Source organism: Mus musculus, chromosome 8, assembly GCF_000001635.26.
Source record: "Mus musculus strain C57BL/6J chromosome 8, GRCm38.p6 C57BL/6J".
Taxonomy (NCBI): domain Eukaryota; kingdom Metazoa; phylum Chordata; class Mammalia; order Rodentia; family Muridae; genus Mus; species Mus musculus.
Genome location: NC_000074.6, coordinates 63,539,994 through 63,560,553, shown reverse-complemented (window position 1 = coordinate 63,560,553; position 20,560 = coordinate 63,539,994). Strand labels below are relative to the sequence as shown.

The following is a 20,560-nucleotide window of genomic DNA, read 5'->3' as shown; positions in this document are numbered from 1 at the left end:
GTTTTTAAGTAAGAGAATGTTATCAAAAACTTTATTTTTAAGCAAGCCAAGGGTAACACCATGACAACTAATGCCTTCTTCTTAACAGAAACAAAACAATAAATATAATGGTAATATGAGGTTTTGAATTTGAAATTGAGAGGAACTATCAAAGATTGAAGTATACAAAACTCCATTTTATCTTTCTACCTAAAACATATGTTTATGACCTGAAGAGGAGTAAAGATGTTCACTTAAAAGAACACTGGGTAATTATTTTTTCCATTAACATGAAAGAAAGAGGAGTCCTTTTAACATTAATTTTCAGTTAGCTGCAATTTAGCACATAACATGAGTCTGTTAGATCTTAGATGCAAAGGAAGAAGAAAACAACTTATGTTTGGGGCATTGTGTGCTTCCTTATACTAGTAAAAGTTAAAAGGAAATAATAGTTTTATTAAAAATCACCATAGATTGCTATACTGAATATATACTCTTTATTATTAATGGGCTTCTTACTTAAATTGCATATTTAGTATCTCAAGGTAAATAAAAGTAAACAGTGTCAAACAATACAGGTAATAGAAATCACTTTTAAAATGACAGTATACTTACATGACTATCGATAACAGTTTACACCCATCCCTAGTTTTTAAATTAACAACATTTTTATTAGGTATTTATTTCATTTACATTTCCAATGCTATCCCAAAAAGTCCCCCACCCGCTTCCCCACCCACTCCCACTTCTTGGCCCTGGTGTTCCCCTGTACTGAGGCAGATAAAGTTTGCATGACCAATGGGCCTCTCTTTCCACTGATGGCTGACTAGGCCATCTTCTGATACATATGCAGCTAGAGACAGGAGCTCTGGGGAGTACTGGGTAGTTCATATTGAGCTGAAAGTTCTATATCACAAAAGTTGCCATCACAATGACACAGTTCTTCAGAGAAGGCCACACCTACTCCAAGAGCACACCTAATAGTAGTATTACTCTCCTTGCTCCACCAATCTCATCCCAGTCAGATCTGCCAACCATTTCAGTTGGATCTGACTGTGACATAGCCTGCAGAGTAGGGTTTTCCTGAAGCACAGCCAGCAAAGTCAAGTATTCTGACCTTGATTTCTGGCCCAAAGCTCTCCCCACCATCCTGAGTAGTGCTGTTATTATCAGGATTATCCAGCCAACACCACGAAAAGATGGATGTCTAAAGGACATCTTAATAAGACAATCAACAAGACTCAAGGTAATATGACACCATCAGAGACCAGTGATTCTGATAAAACAAACCCTGAATATACTAATGAAACTGAAACACAAGAAGAATCTTAAATCCAGTCTTACAAAGTAATAGAGGATTTAAAGAGGACATGAATAAACCTCTTACAAATATACAGGAAAATGCTATGAAACAGGTAGAAGCATCTAAAGAGTAAGCAACTAAATATAAAGAAATACAGAAAAATTAAACCATACAGCTGAGGGGCATGAATAAAACTGTCCAAGATCTGAAATGGGAAATGAAAGCAATAAAAAAAAAAATACAAACTGAGGCAGTCCTAGAGGAAGAAAGCTGAAAATAGAGAACAGGGACTACAGAGAAAAGCATAACCAACAGAATAGAGGAGATACAAGAAAGAATTTCAGAGGTAGAAGATAAAATAGAAGAAATCAATATATCAGTCAAAGTAAATGCAAAATCTAAAAAGCTCATGACAAAAAAAAAACAAAAACAAAAAAACCAAAAAAACAAAAAACAACAACAACAACAACAAAAAAAAAAAACAAACAAACCAGGAAATGTGGGACACTATGAAAAGACCAAATCTAAGTATAATAGGAATAGAAGAAGAAGATTCCCACTCAAAGATCCAGAAAATATCTTCAACAAAATCTTAAAAGTAAATTTCTCTAACCCAAAGAAAGAGATGCCTATAAAGGTACAAGACACTTACAGAACAACAATCAGATTGGACCAGAAAAGAAAATCCTCCCACCACATAATAATAATTAATAATAATAATAATAATAATAATAATAATAAATATGCAGAACAAAGAAAGAATTTATTTTTCCTAATCTTTCCTAATATATTTTGTTTTTAATTTTGTTTGTATGCATGTGAATGGAAGATTGGGTACATGAAGGCAGAGTCTAGAAACTCAAGGAGAGGCATAGAATTCTCTGAAGCTGGAGTTACAGGTTGATGTTTGCTCACAAATATGGATTCTGGGAACTACTCTCAGATCTTCTGTAAAAGCCATATGAGCTCTTGACTGCTGAGCTGTCTCTATAGCCATCCTGGTTTATTTATAATTTATTAATATATTTTTCTTTTTTACATAAGCAGCAAGGAGAAAAGACAAGTAACATATAAAGGCAGACCTATCAGAATTACACCTGAATCCGCATCGGAGACTCTAAAAGCTTGAAGGGCTTCAGCAGAGGTTTTGCAGACCCTAGGAGATCACATATATTAATTCAGACAACTATACCCAGAAAAACATTCAATTACCATAGATGGAGAAATGTAGCCGCCTGTGGCCACACTAACTGGGTTCCTGAGTGGGAGGCCGGAGCTGTATGGAAGGAAATGGCAAAAAAACACAAGAAATAAATAATTTCATTACCATTGAAATCAAGAGAAGAGAAACACACACTACCATCACCACCACCACCCCCACTACCACAACAATCACCAGCAACAATAACATAAACCTTACAGGAAGTAACAATCATTGGTCATCAATATTGCACAACCTCAAAGAACTCAATTTCCCAGTAAAAATAAAAAGGCTAACAGAATGGATGCATAAACAGAAACACAAAATAGAGGAACACGTACTTAAAAGCTAACAGGAACCAACTGGGATAAAATCAATGTTAACAACTGGGATCAAAAGTAGCCCCACCTAAGGTCGACTTAATCTTAGAAGACAGGGGCAGGGACTTCATGCTCTTGCCATGGTTCTTTTATTTTTATTTTTATTTTTTTCCTTGCCATAGTTCTAATTCTAATCTATTGTATAGTCCACCTTCCCCCTAGGTCATTGTAAATTCCTGTGTATGGGTGTAACTTAACTATCTACAGTTTGAAGTATTTACTCTAGTTCATTCTTAGGCCACAATCTTCCTTCTTCCTAGATAATGGTAAATTCTTGCACATGGGAGTAGAGTGCCCTGTGATTTCTAACTCTTATCCAGTAAGATACTGTAAGAAACCCACACACCTATGGTCACTTGATCTTTGACAAGGGAGCAAAAACCACCCAGTGAGAAAAAGACAGCATTTTCAACAAATTGTTTTGGCACAACTGGCGGTTATCATGTAGAAGAATGCGACTTGATCCATTCCTATCTCCTTGTACTAAGGTCAAATCTAAGTGGATTAAGGAACTCCACGTAAAACCAGAGATACTGGAACTTATAGAGGAGAAAGTAGGGAAAAACCTCGAAGATATGGATACAGGGGAAAACTTCCTGAATAGAACAGCAATGGCTTGTGATATAAGATTGAGAATTGACAAATGGGACCTCATAAAATTGCAAAGCTTCTGTAAGGCAAAAGACACTGTCAATGAGACAAAAGGGCCACCAACAGACTGGGAAAGGATCTTTACCTATCCTAAATCAGATAGGGGACTAATATCTGATATATATAAAGAACTCAAGAAGGTAGACTGTAGAAAATCAAAAAACCCCATTAAAAATGGCGCTCAGAGCTAAACAAAGAATTCTCACCTGAGGAATACTGAATGGCTGAGAAGCACCTGAAAAAATGTTCAACATCCTTAATCATCAGGGAAATGTAAATCAAAACAACCCTGAGATTCCACCTCACACCAGTCAAAATGGCTAAGATAAAAAATTCAGGTGACAGCAGATGCTGGTGAGGACGTGGAGAAAGAGGAACACTCCTCCATTATTGGTGGGATTGCAAGCTTGTACAACCACTCTGGAAATCAGTCTGGCAGTTCCTCAGAAAATTGAACATACTACTACTGGAGGATCCCACAATACCTCTCCTGGGCATATATCCACAAGATGTTCTAACCGATAAGAAGGACACATGCTCCACAATGTTCATAGCAGCCTTATTTATAATAGCCAGAAGCTGGAAAGATCCCAGATGCCCCTCAACAGAGGAATGGATACAGAAAATATGGTACATTTACACAATGGAGTACTACTCAGCTATTAAAAAGAATGAATTTATGAAATTCCTAGGCAAATGGATGGACCTGGAGGGCATCATCCTGAGTGAGGTAACCCAATGACAAAAGAACTCACACAATATGTACTCACTGATAAGTGGATATTAGCCCAGAATCTTAGAATACCCAAGATATAAGATACAATTTGCTAAATGCATGAAACTCAAGAAGAAAGAAGACCAAAGGGTGGACAATTTGCCCCTTCTTAGAATTAGGAACAAAACACCCATGGAAGGAGTTACAGAGACAAAATTTGGAGCTGAGACAAAAGAATGGACCATCTAGAGACTGCCATATCTGGGGATCCATCCCATAATCAGCTTCCAAATGCTGACACCGTTGCATACACTAGCAAGATTTTGCTGAAAGGACCCAGATATGGCTGTCTCTTGTGAGACTATGCTGGGGCCTGGCAAACACAGAAGTGGATGCTCACAGTCAGCTATTGGATGGATCACAGGGCCCCCAATGGAGGAGCTAGAGAAAGTACTCAAGGAGCTGAAGGGATCTGCAATCCTATAGTTGGAAAAACAATATGAACTAACCAATACCACCCTGGAGCTCGTGTCTCTAGCTGCATATGAATCAGAAGATGGCCTAGTCGGCCATCAGTGGAAAGAGAGGCCCACTGCTCATGCAAACTTTATATGCCTCAGTAAAAGGGAATGACAGGGCCAAGAAGTGGTAGTGGGTGGGTGGGGGAGTGGGTGGGGGTGCGTGTGGGGGACTTTAGGGATAGCATTGGAAATGTAAATGAAATAAATACCCAACAAAAAAAAAGATACTGTAAGAAAGCATGAAAGACCCTCCACATTATCTTAGGGACAAATCTGGGGCATTCTAGCTATGGGAATGGCAAATTTCCAGAAGACTATGTTTCCATGAACTTTTTGCCTTGGGAATGTGTCCAGACTTTTCAGCCTGTCACGCGGGTCACTACTGGAGTGGATGTAGCATTTGGTGATAAATACAACCCTTCTTTTTGACGACTTCAGGAGTGATACTGACTATATATAGTAGGACTGAAACCTTTCCCTTTAGACTCCATTGTGCTGTCTGCTGCATTAATATGGTAATAACTCTCTTAATGAAGAACTTGTCTGAAGGATGATTCATTTTTATGTCTCTTCCAAACCTCATTTCTTCATTCCTAAAGTCTCAGTGGATAAAAGCAACACTACATGGGATCAGGAAAACTTACTTGGTGTTGTATTGACTGAACTATAAGAGACATAGCTTCTCCTTTCGTAAAATGAGAAACAGGATAGGATGCTGCAAGCCACCACTTGGCTCAAACATCAAAGGTGGGTTTAGAATGCTTTGAGGGAGATGATACAGCATCAGGAATCCATATGAGGCTAGGTTTGAGATCAGAAAATGCTACAGCATGGACAATTCTAGGCATCAAGGAAACATAAACTTCAAAGACACTCCAAAGCTTGATCCCCTGAGGCAGGGGGATCTGAGCAGGAGTTGCTTTTAGCTTAAGTCTGAAAGCAGCATTGCTGGTATCCTCTTGTTATTGAAGTGATAAAGATTTAAGGGACAGTTTTACTCAAATATAAATAAATGTCATATTTAATTTGGGTTTAGGGTCACAATTTAATTTAGTATGTTAACAGGCATTAAAAATTCAGGAGTAGAGATTGAGGAAAATTATTAATGGAGAAAAATATTTTAATGTGATGATTAGAGCATTATGTTCCATCAAGGATTCATTAATAAAATGTTAGTAATATAAAACACACATATGGGAGAGAGATATAGGAAGGAGGAGCAGAAACACACACACACACACACACACACACACATACAGAGAGACAAAGAGACAGAGATAAATAATATATCCACTTTGATGTACTCCTTAGCGTTTAGTCACTGTGACAGAAACTTCTAATATAGAAATGTAAAGAGAATAAGTGTATTTGTTTGCTTGCTTTCTTTTGCTTATTGTTTCAGCTCATTGTTAAGTGACACACATTTTTGTGGGCTATCATGGTGGCAGAAATATATGACAGGTATTAACTGTCCTCTTTAGGAATGCCTGGGCCTAGCAAACATAGAAGTGGATGCTCACAGTCGGCTATTGGATGGATCACATGGCCCCCAATGAAGGAGCTAGAGAAAGTACCAAAGAAGCTAAAGGGATCTGCAACCCTATAGGTGGAACAACATTATGAACTAACCAGTACCCCGGAGCTCTTGACTCTAGCTGCATATGCATCAAAAGATGGCCTAGTCGGCCATCACTGGAAAGAGAGGCCCATTGGACATGCAAACTTTATATGCCCCAGTACAGGGGAACGCCAGGGCCATAAAAGGGGAGTGGGTGGGTAGGGGAGAGGGGGTGGGTGGCTATGGGGGACTTTTGGTATAGCATTGCAAATGTAAATGAGCGAAATACCTAATAAAAAATGAAAAAAAAAAAAAAAGGAATGACCAGGAAGTACACAGAATACAGAATTCAGGGACTCAGTTGACAACATTATTTTTTATTTATTTATTTATTTATTTGTTTATTTATTTATTCTCTTAATTTTTTTTTACATATAATAAATTTCGGTCACATTCCATTTTCTCCCACAATTAGTTCCATATATCCTCTACTGACCTCATAAGATAGGAAAAAAAATACACAAAAGTATATCTGGAGTCTGTCTTGTGATTGACAACTACTAGACATTGGTTTACCCTGGGGTGTGGTTGATATATCCACTGACTATTCACTGGAGAAAACTGACATTTTTTTTTTTTTTTGTTTTTCAGATGGTATTAGCTGAACATGGCTTCTTGGTTAAGGGTTGGACTTACAATTTTTCTGCCTGCTCTTCTGTATAGATCCCTAAATCTAGCAGTAGGGGCTTGGATTTTTCTTATTGTCTGCATCTTGTCCCATTTTGTGTCTCTGTGTTAAATACCAACCACTACAAAAAGCAACTTTTTGGGTGAGTGTTGGACAATGCATGGATCTATGGATATAGCAATATGGCATTAAATACTATTTAATTGCTATGCATCTTTAGCAGAATAATAGTATTAAGTTTCCCTATCTAATTGCAAGTCCTTGGCCACTTTAGCAAAGTCAGGCATGTGCTCCATCTCATGGATTTGCCTTTTAATCCAATCAAAAAGTGATGTGCTCTATACCATTCGTTCTAATATTGCACCAGTGTGTCATGCTGATGAGCCACTGCTATAGGACACTGGGTTCATAGCTTAGTGCTATTGATAAATACTTCTTTCCTCTGGTAGCATGTAAGGCACCTTCCAGAACCATTAACTGTAGTCAGTAAGGGTGAAGTAGCTAGCTAGCTACCAGCTCTTCATCCTTAGTGACATAAATAAGTATGTTTTTAGCAGTAGAGTCCTACTGTTAGGATATGGAGAACAATCAGTGATCTTGATAGTAGTTTGGAATGTTTAGGGAGGTCTACTGGGATCCCTTTGGCCAACAACTTCAAAAGATGTAACCTATTCCCAGTATGGAGGTTTTAGTTGATTGCATAAAATATCTTTCATATTCTTTTTTTTATTTATTCATTCACTTTATATCCCAACACAGCTCCCACTCCCAGATCCCCCTTGAACCATCCCTTGCACCACCTGTTCTGCTGTGAGAAGGTTGAGGTACCCCTGGGGAATCCACCCAGCCTGGCACATCAGTTCTCTGTAAGTCTAAGCACATTTTCTTCTACTGGCACCAGACAAGGCAGTCCAATTAAGGGAATTTATTTCACAGACAGGCAACATCTTTAGGAACAACCCCTGCTCCAGTTGGAGACCACAAGAAAACCCAGCTGCCTATCTTCTACATATGTACAGGGGGTATACGCACAGTATGTATTCACTCTACCTATTTGTCCTGCTTATATAATAGAGTGGGGCTTCTTTCTGAAAGAAAATAAAACTTGAGACCTGTGATTCATGTAATTTATGTCAAATAGCCCAAAGAGTTGTTTGTGAGCTTTGAAACCTGGGGCTGAGAACATAGCAGAACAGGCCAGGACACGCCAAGGCAAGCCTATCAATAAGACATTCCTGAGGCTGCCTGGCCATCAAGATGAAGAGAATGACATGTCCGGACTGGTCAGGCACCTCCCTATCTCCTGCCCTTCTGACCTAAGTTAAATGTTATCTGCATGTACAGTCTGCTGATGTTTAAATGGACCAATCTTGTGAAACTGCACCAATTCTTCACCCAGCCCCAGCCCCTTTTCTATAAAACCCCCTAGCTTCCAAACCTCATGGTCGAATCTACTGTCTTCTGCGTGAGATACATTTCGACCCAGAGCTCCTCCATTAAACTACCTCATGGTTTTACATCAAGGTGTTCTGTTCTGTTTGTGCTTCTTGGGTGCACGCAGAATAGGGAGTTGAGTGGGGGTTTCCCCACTAGGTTCTTTCATTTCCTATGTCACTCCTTTTGGAGAATACTCATAGACACAACCAGATATGTGACTCATGTACCTCCTCAGTCACTGTAAATCCAGATATAATAAGAATGAGGAATGGCAATCTCATTATGTATCACGATATATTTGAAGCAAGTGTTTTCTGTTTCATCTTTCCCATGGCAGAAGTTTGCAATGGCAAAATGTGGGATGGCATGGATGTTATTTTCCTGAAAAGGAAATTGGGAAATTGAAATCAAGATCAAGTTTGGCACACACCCAAATAAGATATATGACCCATGTACCCTTTGCTCTTCTCTGCAGAGTAATTATTTTATGCAAAGGCATTGAACAAATACAATAGAACCGTCAGAGATACAAATACTTCCTCTAAGGTTGACAAAATTTGTATGTTTAAAGGCTTGGATTCCTAGGAACTTGGAAGTAAACAAATGAGACTGGGGAGGTTGGTCAGTGGATAATCGTGAATACCTAGTTAAAAACTCCAGTATTCATATTAAAAGCAAGATGTAAAGACATGTATTCAAGAGGAAGTCTGAGAGGTAGGAAAATCAATGGGTTTAGCCCTAATTCCAGTGCTAGAACTTGTCTCAAACATAAGGCAGAGAAATCCAGTGAAAAAGGTATCTGATGTACATCCAGTTGCATAGATATGTACATGCACCCCCAAACACAGTTTTCTATAAAAAATACCTCACATAAGTAAATGTATGAATAAATTAATAAATAAACAAGCAGTATAAATTATGCTATGGCTTCACAAAACATCTGAAAATTAGTGTTGTTAATGTTTACACAAAATTAAAAGATTCTATTCAGAATAATCATCTGAAACAATGGTACCCATCTTGGGTCCTGTTCATCGCATATATTAAGGGAATTTTATTCTAATCTTAGTGAGTTTGTGCTCAGTATCAGTATTAAGACACACATTACCTAAGAATAAAGCATCCAATGTAATCATCATTGGTTACAGATAAAATTTTATCTTTAATGATTTAAGGTAGTAGTCTTCATAGTTGTTTTAGCAGTGCAATCCTTAATATTTGATATTTGACTCTTTATCTACATTTATATTGGATTTTTCTTTTTGTTTCACATTTACGTACAGTAAATAGTTTTCAAATGAGATGAACTGGGTTTTAATGAACATTAAATGTTCCTCACAGTGACAATGCTGTGCTCATCCAATAATAAAATATTTACACCACAGAAAAAGTCTAATGCCTCGATTTTTCCCCTGTGTCTTCAGTTTCTGATAGTCTTTAATTCATTAAGAACACATGTTGAGAAGTTGCTAAGTGGAAAGCCTGAAGTGAATTTTATGTGATTTACAAAGAAATAGAATTTGTGACTCTCAAATTTCAGCACCTTCCAATCATGATGTAGGTGAAATGGATGGACAAAAACAGCTGAGCAGATATAATTAATCAAATGTCTGAAAAGGGTGATATAAATACATTAATTTTTGTAAAGGCACATGTCAAAATTTGTGGACACATTGATATGATAACATAAGCATTAAACCAATACTGATTATATATAATACCATATAATACCATACCACACACATATAATCACCATTCTTCTAATTTGTGATCATGGAAGAGATCACAGCTAGTCACAAGCCTGTAGAACATTCAAGAGAAGAAAAAGAATCTGATATAATATTTAATTCAGGGTCTTGGTACAATTCCTTTAAAGGTATCTAAAAGTCATTTGCTGAAGAATATTCAGGCAAAATAGTAGAAAAAACTCATATAAAATCAATATTTATTTACTTTTGAAGTTTATCTAGAAATTACAAACAAGCATTAGAGAAGATATAATATGTGCAGAGCTACAGATAATATAATTATAATTTTTTAAAAATTAAATATTTGAAACAATACATTTTGAAAATAGGAGACAAATCTTGGTGCCTCACTAAGAAATGCAATGACTAAAATAAAAGGGTGAAGGATAATTTGTAAATTTTCTTGTTAGAAAGCTCAGTTGTTAATGACAACTGTACACATAGCTTCTTATTAATTATCTAAAAACTAAAACAGTTAAGAAAGAAAGTAAGCTGGCTGCCATACCAATCCAGAGTTTGAGAAAAAAAAAAAAACACACTAATGCAAATAATCCATTGCCCATGATAACAGCTCAAGTACAAGACAGAATGTGTGAAGCAGGAAAAAATAAGTCAATGGCTTATTATCTTCTGTTCTTTGCAATCAGATTTATATATCTATCTATCTATATATATATATAGATATACACATATACACACATATACATATACATTACATATACATATACATATACATATACATATACATATACATATACATATACATATACATATACATATACATATATATCTTCCTTTTTCAAAACATATATTGAAAGATGACTATTCACTCATGTATATGCACATATTAAGCAGTTTTAAATAAACTATGTTGGGTGTTCTGAACCTCTTGATTCTTTTGCTACCCATTGTCTAATTCAAGGATAAAATAAAATGTGACAGTTTATTATGATGGCTAATATATAAGGGTAGAACATTTTTCAAGCAATCAATTCCCTTTTTTTGTGGCAAGTGTAATATCTAAAAATAAAATAGATTTTCCACCAAAATTAATCAACAGAGAAGAGGAAAGACATTTTATTCTCATATAAGGAACATATATGCCCTAAATGCAAGGGCACCTACATTCTCACAACAATAAAAAATTACTAAAGCTTATCGCACACATCAACCTTCACACATTAATAATGGGAAACTTCAACACCAAACTCTTACCAACGGAAAGGAAACAAGACAGAAATTACACGGGAAATGATAAAACTAAAAAAGGTGATAACTCTAATGGACCTAACAGATATCTACAGAACCATTCACCCTAGCACAAAAGAATTTGCCTTTGTTTCTGGTATCTTACAGAACTTTCTCCAAAATCAACTATATAGTTGGCCACAAAGCAAGCCTCAAGAGATAGAAGAAAATTGAAATAACTCATTGTATCTTATCAAACTATTTGGATTAAAGCTGGGCTTCAACAACAGGAAAAAAGGAAAGGAAAGAAAGCCTATGAACGTATGGAAACTGAACAACTCTCTACTTAATGATCACTAGATTAGGGAAGAAATAAGAAAAAAAAATTAGAGACATTCTAGAGTTCAATGAAATTGAAGTCATAGCATATTCCAACTTATGGGACACAAAGAAAGCATGTTAAGAGGAAAGTTCGTAACACTAAGTGGCTTCATGAAGAAACTGGGGAGATCTCATACTAGCAACTTTACAGCAAGCCTGAAAGCTCTAGAATAAGGAGGAAGAAGAATAGGGAGAGGAGGAAAATGAGGAGAAGCAGTATCAACAGCAGCAACAACAACAACTACACCAAAAAAGCATACAGGGCAGAAAATAATCAAAATCAGGGCTGAAATCAATGAATTAGAAACAAAGAGAATAAAACAAAGAATCAAAAGAAAACGTGAGTTTGTTTTTTGAGAAAATCAACAAGATAGACAAACCACTAGCCAAACTAACTAAAAGGCACACAGAGAGTATCCAAATCAGAAATGAATAGGGAAACAGCACAACAGACAAGGTGGCAATAAAGAATCTTTAGTTCTTACTTCAAAGCTTTTACTTCAAAACTTAGAAAATCTAGATGAAATGGATGATTTTGTAAGTGGGTTCTATTTACCAAAGTTAAACCAAGATCAGGTAAACTATATAAACAGTTCTCTAACCCCTAAGAAAATAGAAGCATTCATGAAGACTCCCAGGTGCCCTGGATAGTTTACGATTCCGGTGGAGTTCCATTCTCTTGCCATTTCACTGCCCTCCTTCATCAAATCTGCACAAAACCATACAAGTTAAACTCCTTTCCGTCAGTTACCTTTCCTGCTCTCTGAGTCCTCTGGGATACCCCCAGCTTCCCTGGGCAGTTTGCTGTATCCTGCCACCTCTCTAAACAATGGCAAGTCTTATAAAGTGCCACATTTAATTGGTGATGCTTACAGGTTCAGAGGTTCAGTCCATTATTATCAAGGCAACATCCAGGCAGTCATGGTGCAGGAGTATCTGAGAGTTCCACACCTCCATCTGAAGGCTGCTAGCATAATACTGGTTCCCATGCAGCTAGGATGAGGCACTTAAAGCCCACACCAAAAGTGACACACCAACTCCAAAAAGGCTACACCTACTCCAACTGGGCTACACCTTCTAATAGTGCCACTCCCTGGTCTAAACATATACAAATCATAATGCACACTAACTAATCACTAATATCAAAATAACAGGAATTAACAGTCACTGGTCATTAATATCTATTGGGGACTCAGTTCGCCAATAAAAAGACAAAGACTAACAGAGATACTAAAAAAAGACCCTGCTGCATACAAGAAACACAACCCAACAATAAAGAAAGACATCACTTCAGGGTAAAGGACTGGAAAAAGTGTTCTAGGCAAATGGATCAAAGAAACAAGCTGAAGTAGCCATCCTAATATCAAATAAAATATACTTTCAACCAAAATTAATCAAAAGAGATAGAGAAGGACACTTCATACTCATCAAAGTAAAATCTAACAAGTTGGAACATCTATGCCTCAAATACAAGGGCACCCATATTTGAAAAGAAACTTTGCTAAAGCTTTAAATGTACATTGAACTCCACACGTTAATACTGGGAGACAGCAACACCCTACTCTCACTAATAACTACTCATCCAGACAAAAAGTAAATAGAGAAATAATAAAACTAACAAACATTATGAATTAAATGGACCTAACAGGCATCTATAGAATATTTCACCCTAACACAAAAAAACACATCTTCTTCTAAGCAGCTCTCCAAAATTGACCATATAGTCCTCACAAAGCAAGACACAACAGGTATGAGAAAATTGACGGAGGGAGCCATCTTGGGTCCCGGGTCCCTCAGAGACTAGTCTGTGCAGGTGAGAGTTTGGACTGCAGAAGCAACACAGCTTCTGACACAAACCCTGTTTCAGGCTCCAGACATCCGGGAACCTTCCCTGCCAGAGGAGAGGTGCCTGCCGGGGAGGGCTCTGACTGCCTGAACAGGTGAAGGAGACACTTTGGGTCCCAGGTCCCTCAGAGACTAATCTACACAGGGGAGAGTGCAGACTACAAAAGCAACACAACTTCTGGGACAGGCAGAAGTGACACAGCTTCTGGGACAGACCCCGTTTCATCTCCAGACATCCAGGTACCTTCCCAACCAGAGGAAATGTGCCTGCTCAGGAGGGCTCTGACTGCCTGAACAGATGAGGGAGCCATCTTGTCTCCCGCATCCCTCAGAAACCAGTCTGTGCAAGTGAGCATGCAGACTACAGAGGCAACACATCTTCTGGGACAGGCCCTGTCTCAGGCCTTCATCTTCAGCCAGGAGGCAGGTCTGAACACCAGACCTCTGTGCACGTTCCCTGTAAGAAGAGAGCTTGCCTGCAGAGATTACTCTGACCACTGAGACTCAGGAGAGAACTGGACTCCCAGGTCAGCTGACAGAGGCTAACAGAATCATAGGAGGAACAAGCTCCAACCAGAGACAACAATAACAACTAACTCCAGAGATTACCAAATGGCGAAAGACAAACATAAGAATCATATTAACAGAAACCAAGACCACTCACCATCATAAGCTAACACTCCCAACTCAGCCAGTCCTGGATACTCCAACACACCTGAAAAGCAAGACTCAGATTTAAAATCGTATCTCATGATGCTGTTAGAGGACATTAAGAAAGGCATTAATGATTCACTTAAAGAAATACAGGAGAACAGTGTTAAAGAGGTAGAAACCCTTAAAGAGGAAACACAAAAATCCCTTAAAGAGCTACAGGAAAACATAACCAAAGAGGTGATGGAATTGAACAAAACCATCCACGACCCAAAAAGGGAAGTAGAAACAATAAATAAAAACCTAAGTGAGACAACTCTGGGGATAGAAACCCTAGGAAAGAAATCAGGAATGATAGATCGAGCATCAGCAACAGAATACAACAGATGGAAGAGAGAATCTCAGGTGCAGAAGATTCCATATAGAACATAAGCACAACAATCAAAGAAAATGCAAAATGTAAAAAGATTCTAACTCAAAACATCCAGGAAATCCAGGACACAATGAGAAGACCAAACCTACGGATAATAGGAGTAGATGAGAATGAAGGTTTTCAACTTAAAGGGCCAGCAAATGTCTTCAACAAAATTATAGAAGAAAAATTCCCAAACCTAAAGAAAGAGATGCCCATGAACATACAAGAATCCTACAGAACTCGAAATAGACCAGACCAGAAAGGAAATTCCTTCTGACACATAATAATCAGAACAAAAAATGCACTAAATAAAGACAGAATATTAAAAGCAGCAAGGGAAAAAAGTCAAGTAACATATAAAGGCAGGCCTCTTAGAATTACACCAGACTTCTCACCAGAGACTATGAAAGCCAAAGATCCTGGACTGATGTTATGCAGACCCTAATAGACCACAAATGCCAGCCCAGGCTACTATAACCAGCAAAACTCTCAATTACCATAGCTGTAGAAACCAAAGTTTCTATGATAAAATGAAATTCAAACAATATCTTTTGATGAATCCAGCCCTTCAAAGGATAATAACTGGAAAACACCAACACAAGGACAGAAACTACACCCTAGAAAAAGGAAGAAAGTAATCCTTCAACACACCTAAAAGAAGACAGCTGCAAGAACATAATCCCTACTTTAACAACAAAAATATCAGGAAGCAACAATTACTTTTCTTTAATTTCTCTTAACATCAATGGACTCAATTTCACCCACAAAAAAAGATATAGACTAATAGACTGGCTACACAATAAGGACCCAACATTTTGCTACTTAAGGAAACCCACCTCAGGGAAAAAGACACTACCTCAGAGTGAAAGGCTGGAAAACAATTTTCCAAGCAAATGGTCTGAAAAACAAGCTGGAGTAGCCATTCTACTATCAAATAGTATTGACTTCCCACCCAAAGTTATCAAAAAAGACAAGGAGGGGCACTTCATACTCATCAAAGGTAAAATCTACAAAGATGAACTCTCAATTCTGAATATCTATGCTCCAAATACAAAGGCATCCATATTCATTAAGGAAACTTTAGTAAGCTCAAAGCACACATTGCACTTCACACAATAATAGTGGTAGACTTCAATACCCCACTATCACCAAGGGACAAATCCTAGTAACAGAAACTAAACAAAGACACATGGACACTAATAGAAGTTATGAAACAAATGGATTTAACAGACATCTACAGGACATTTTATCCTAAAATAAAAGGATAAACCTTCTTCTCAGAATCACACGTTACCTCCTCCAAAACTGATCATATAATTGGTCACAAAAGAGGCCTCCACAGATACAAAAATATTGAAATTATCCTATGCATTCTATCTGATCACCACAGACAAAGGCTGCTCTTCAATAACATGATAGAAAGGCAACATTCACTTGGAAACTGAACATCATTCTTCTCAATGATTCCTTGATCAAGGACAAATTAAAGAAAGAAATTAAAAGTTTTTAGAGTTTAATGAAAATGATGGCACAACATATCCAAAGCTATGGGACACAATGAAAGCAGTCCTAAGAGGAAAACTCATAGCCCTTAGTGCCTCCAAAAAGAAACTAGAGAAAGCATACACCAGCAGTCTGACAGCACTAGAACTTAATAAAGCAAATTCACCCAAGAGGAGTAGAAGGCAGGAAATAATTCAACTCAGGGCTGAAATCTACCAACTGGAAACAAAAAGAACTATTTAAAGAACCAAGCAAACCAGGAACTGGTTATTTGAGAAAATCAACAAGATAGATAAACCCTTAGCCAGACTAACTAGAGGGCATAGGGACAGTACCCTAATTAACAAAATGAGTAATGAAAAAGGCAACATAAAAACAGAACCTTAGGAAATCTAAAACATCATCAGATCCTACTACAAAAGGCTATACTCAACAAAACTAGAAGACCTGGATGAAATGGACAAATTCCTAGACAGATACCAGATACCAAAGTTAAAGCAGGATCAGAATAACAATCTAAACAGTCCCATTTCCCCTAAAGAAATAGAAGCAGTCATCAAACATCTCCCAACCAAAAAAAGCCCAGGACCAGATGGGTTTAGTGCAGAGTTCTATCAGACCATCAAAGAAGACCTAATTCCAACTCTCCTCAAAGAATTCCACAAAATAGAAACAGAAGGTACTCTACCTAATTCATTCTATGAAGCCACAATTACTCTGATACCTAAATGAAACAAAGGTCCAACAAAGAAAAAGAACTTCAGACCAATTTCCCTTATGAATATCGATGCAAAAATACTTCTTAAAATCCTGGTAAACTGAATCCAAGAACACATCAAAACGACCATCCATCATGATCAAGTAGGCTTCATCCCAGGGATGCAGGGATGGTTTAATATACGGAAATCCATCAACATAATCCACTATATAAACAAACTCAAAGACAAAAACCTCATGATCATCTCGTTAGATGCTGAGAAAGCATTTGATAAAATCTAACACCCCTTCATGATAAAAGTCTTGGAAAGATCAGGATTTCAAGGCCCATACCCAAACGTAATAAATGCAATCTACAGCAAACCAGTAGCCAACATCAAACTAAATGGAGAGAAACTCGAAGGAATCCCACTAAAATCAGGGACTAGACAAGGCTGCCCACTTTCTCTCTACATATTCAATATAGTACTTGAATTCCTACCCAGAGGAATTCAACAACAAAAGGAAATCAAGGTGATACAAATTAGAAAGGAAGTAGTCGAAATATCATTATTTGCAGATGATAGTATATATAAGTGACCCCAAAAATTCCACCAGAGAACTCCGAAACCTGAGAAACAACTTCAGTGCAGTAGTTGGATATAAAATTAACTCAAACAAATCAAGGGCTTTTCTCTACACAAAGGATAAATGTAATAAGAAATTATGGAAACAACACCCTTAACAATAGTCACAAATAATATAAAATACCTTGGTGTGACTCTAACTAGGGAAGTGAAAGATCTGTATGATAAGAACTTCAAGTCTGACTAAAGACATTGAAGAAGATCTCAGAAGATAGAAAGATCTGCCATGCTCATGGATTGGCAGGATTAATATAGTAAAAATGGCTATCCTGCCGAAAGCAATTTACAGATTCAATGCAATCCCTATCAAAATTCCAACTCAATTCTTCACTGAGATAGAAAGGGCAATTTGCAAATTCATCTGGAATAATAAAGAACCTAGGACAGCAAAAACTATTCTCAACAATAATAGAACCTCTGGTGGAATCACCATGCCTGATATTAAGCTGTACTACAGAGAAATTGTGATAAAAACTGCATGGTACTGGTACAGTGACAGACAGGTAGATCAATGGAATAGAATTGAAGACCCAGAAATAAATCTACACAACTATGATCACTTGATCTTTGACAAGGGAGAAAAAACCATCCAGTGGAATTAAGACAGCATTTTCAACAAATGGTGCTGGTACAACTGGAGGTTATCATGTAGAAGAATTCGAATTGAACCATTCTTATCTCCTTGTACAAAGCTCAAGTCTAAATGGATCAAAGAACTCCTCATAAAACCAGACACACTGAAATTTATAGACGAGAAAGTAGGGAAATGCCTCAAGATATGGGCACAGGGGAAAAATTCCTGAACAGAACAGCAATGGCTTGTACTGTAAGATTTGTAAGAATTGACAAATGAGACCTCATAAAATTGCAAACCTTCTGTAAGGCAAAAGACACTGTCAATAAGACAAAAAGGCCAACAACAGATTGGGAAAGGATTTTTAAAAATCCTACATCTGATAGGGGACTAATATCCAATATGTACAAAGAGCTCAAGAAGCTGGACTCCAGAAATTCAAATAACTGCCTTAAAAAATGGGGTTCAGAGCTAAACAAAGAATTCTCAGCTGAGGAATACTGAATGGCTGAGAAGAACCTGAAAAAAATGTTCAACATCTTTAATCATCAGGGAAATGCAAATCAAAACAACCTTGAGATTCTACCTCACACCAGTCAGAATGGCTAAGATGGAAAATTAAAGTGACAGCAGATACTTGTGAGGATGTGGAGAAAGAGGAACACTCCTCCATTGCTAATGGAATTGCAACCACTCTTGATGTCAGTCTGGCAGTTCCTACGAAAATTGGACATAGTACTACCAGAAGATCCAGCAATACTTCTCCTGGGCATATACCCAGAAGATGCTCCAACTGGTAATAAGAATACATGCTCCACTATGTTCAGAGCAGCCTTGTTTATAATAGCCAGAAGCTGGAAAGAACCTAGATGTCCCTCAAGAGAAGAATGGATACAGAATATGTGGTACATTTACACTATGGAGTACTACTCAGCTAATAAAAACAATGAATTTATGATATTCCTAGGGCAAATGGTTATATCTGGAGGATATTATCCTTAGTGAGGTAACCCAATCACAAAAGAAGTCATTAGATATGCACTTACTGATAAGTGGATATTAACCCAGAAACTTAGAATACCCAAGATACTATTGCAAAACACAAGAAAATCAAGAAGAGGGAAGGCCAACGTGTGGATACTTCATTCCTCCTTAGAATAGGGAACAATATACCCCTGAAATGAGTTACAGAGACAAAATTTGGAGCTAAGACAAAAGGATGGACTACCCAGAGACTACCCCACCTGGGGATCCTTCCCATAATCAGCTCCCAAACCCAGACACTATTGCATATACCAGCAAGATTTTGCTGAAGGGACCCTGATATACCTGTCTTATATGAGACTATGCCAGTGTGTGGCAAATATAGAAGTGGATGCTCACAGTCATCTATAGGATGAAACACAGGACCCCCAATGGGGAAACTAGAGAAAGCACCCAAGGAGCTGAAGGGGTCTGCAACCCTAAAGGTGGAACAACAATATTAACTAACCAGTACCCCAGAGCTCATGTCTCTAGCTGCATATGTAGCAGAAAATGTCCTAGTCGACCATCATTGGGAAGAGAGGCCCCTTGGTCTTGCAAACTTTATATGCCTCAGTACAGGGGAATGCCAGGGCCAAGAAGTGGGAGTGGGTGGGTAGGGGAGCAGGGCAGGGGGAGGGTATAGGGTTCGGCATAGCATTTGAAATGTAAATAAAGAAATTATCTAAAATAAAAAAGATAAAATAAAACCCAAGAAAATTGACATAATGCCTTATATCTTACTAGTTCACTATGGAATAAAGCTGGACTTCAATAACAGAAACACTGGTAAGTCAACACATTCATGTAAATTGTACATCTCTCTACCCAATGATCCCTGAGTCAGGAAAGAAACAAAGGAAGAAATTAAATATATTCTAGAATTCAATGAAAATGAAGGTACAACATACTGAAATTTATGGGACATGGGGTACAATGAAAGCCATGCTAAGAGAATAATTTTAACCACTAAGGGCCTCTGTAAAGAAATTAGAAAGTTCTCATAACAATAATTTAAAAGCATACTTGAAAGCTGTAGGGGAAAAAGCAAGCACACTGAAGTGGAGTAGAAGATATACACTTATCAAATCAGGGCTGAAAGCATCAGTCATTTTGAAATAAAGAAACTATATAAACAATCAAGGAAAACAAGAGTTGGTTCTTCAATAAAATCAACAAGATAAATAACTTTTTAGCCAAACTAACCAAAAGACAGAGATATTGTGTCCAAATAAACAAAGTCAGAATTTAAAAGGGAGATAAAACAACAGACAGAAAATTCAAAGAATCATTAGGTCGGATTTCAAAATTCTGTACTCCACAAATTAGAAAATCTAAATGAAACAGATGATTTTCTAGACATATAACAATTACCAAAGCTAAATGAAGACCAGCTATACTATCTAAATAGTTCTATAACCCCTAAGGAAATAGAATCAGTCTTTAAAATCTCCCC

The 20,560-nt window shown here is 37.4% G+C and overlaps 1 long non-coding RNA gene across 1 annotated transcript; it reads right to left on the bottom strand.

The window, feature by feature from the left end:
- Positions 1–8,710: 8,710 nt before the first annotated feature.
- Positions 8,711–10,228, bottom strand: Gm35368. Its single transcript, XR_003947496.1, has 2 exons — positions 10,170–10,228; positions 8,711–8,814 (listed from the first exon to the last, which is right to left on the bottom strand). It is a non-coding gene; the product is annotated as a predicted gene, 35368 (long non-coding RNA).
- Between the last annotated feature and the right edge of the window lie 10,332 nt (positions 10,229–20,560).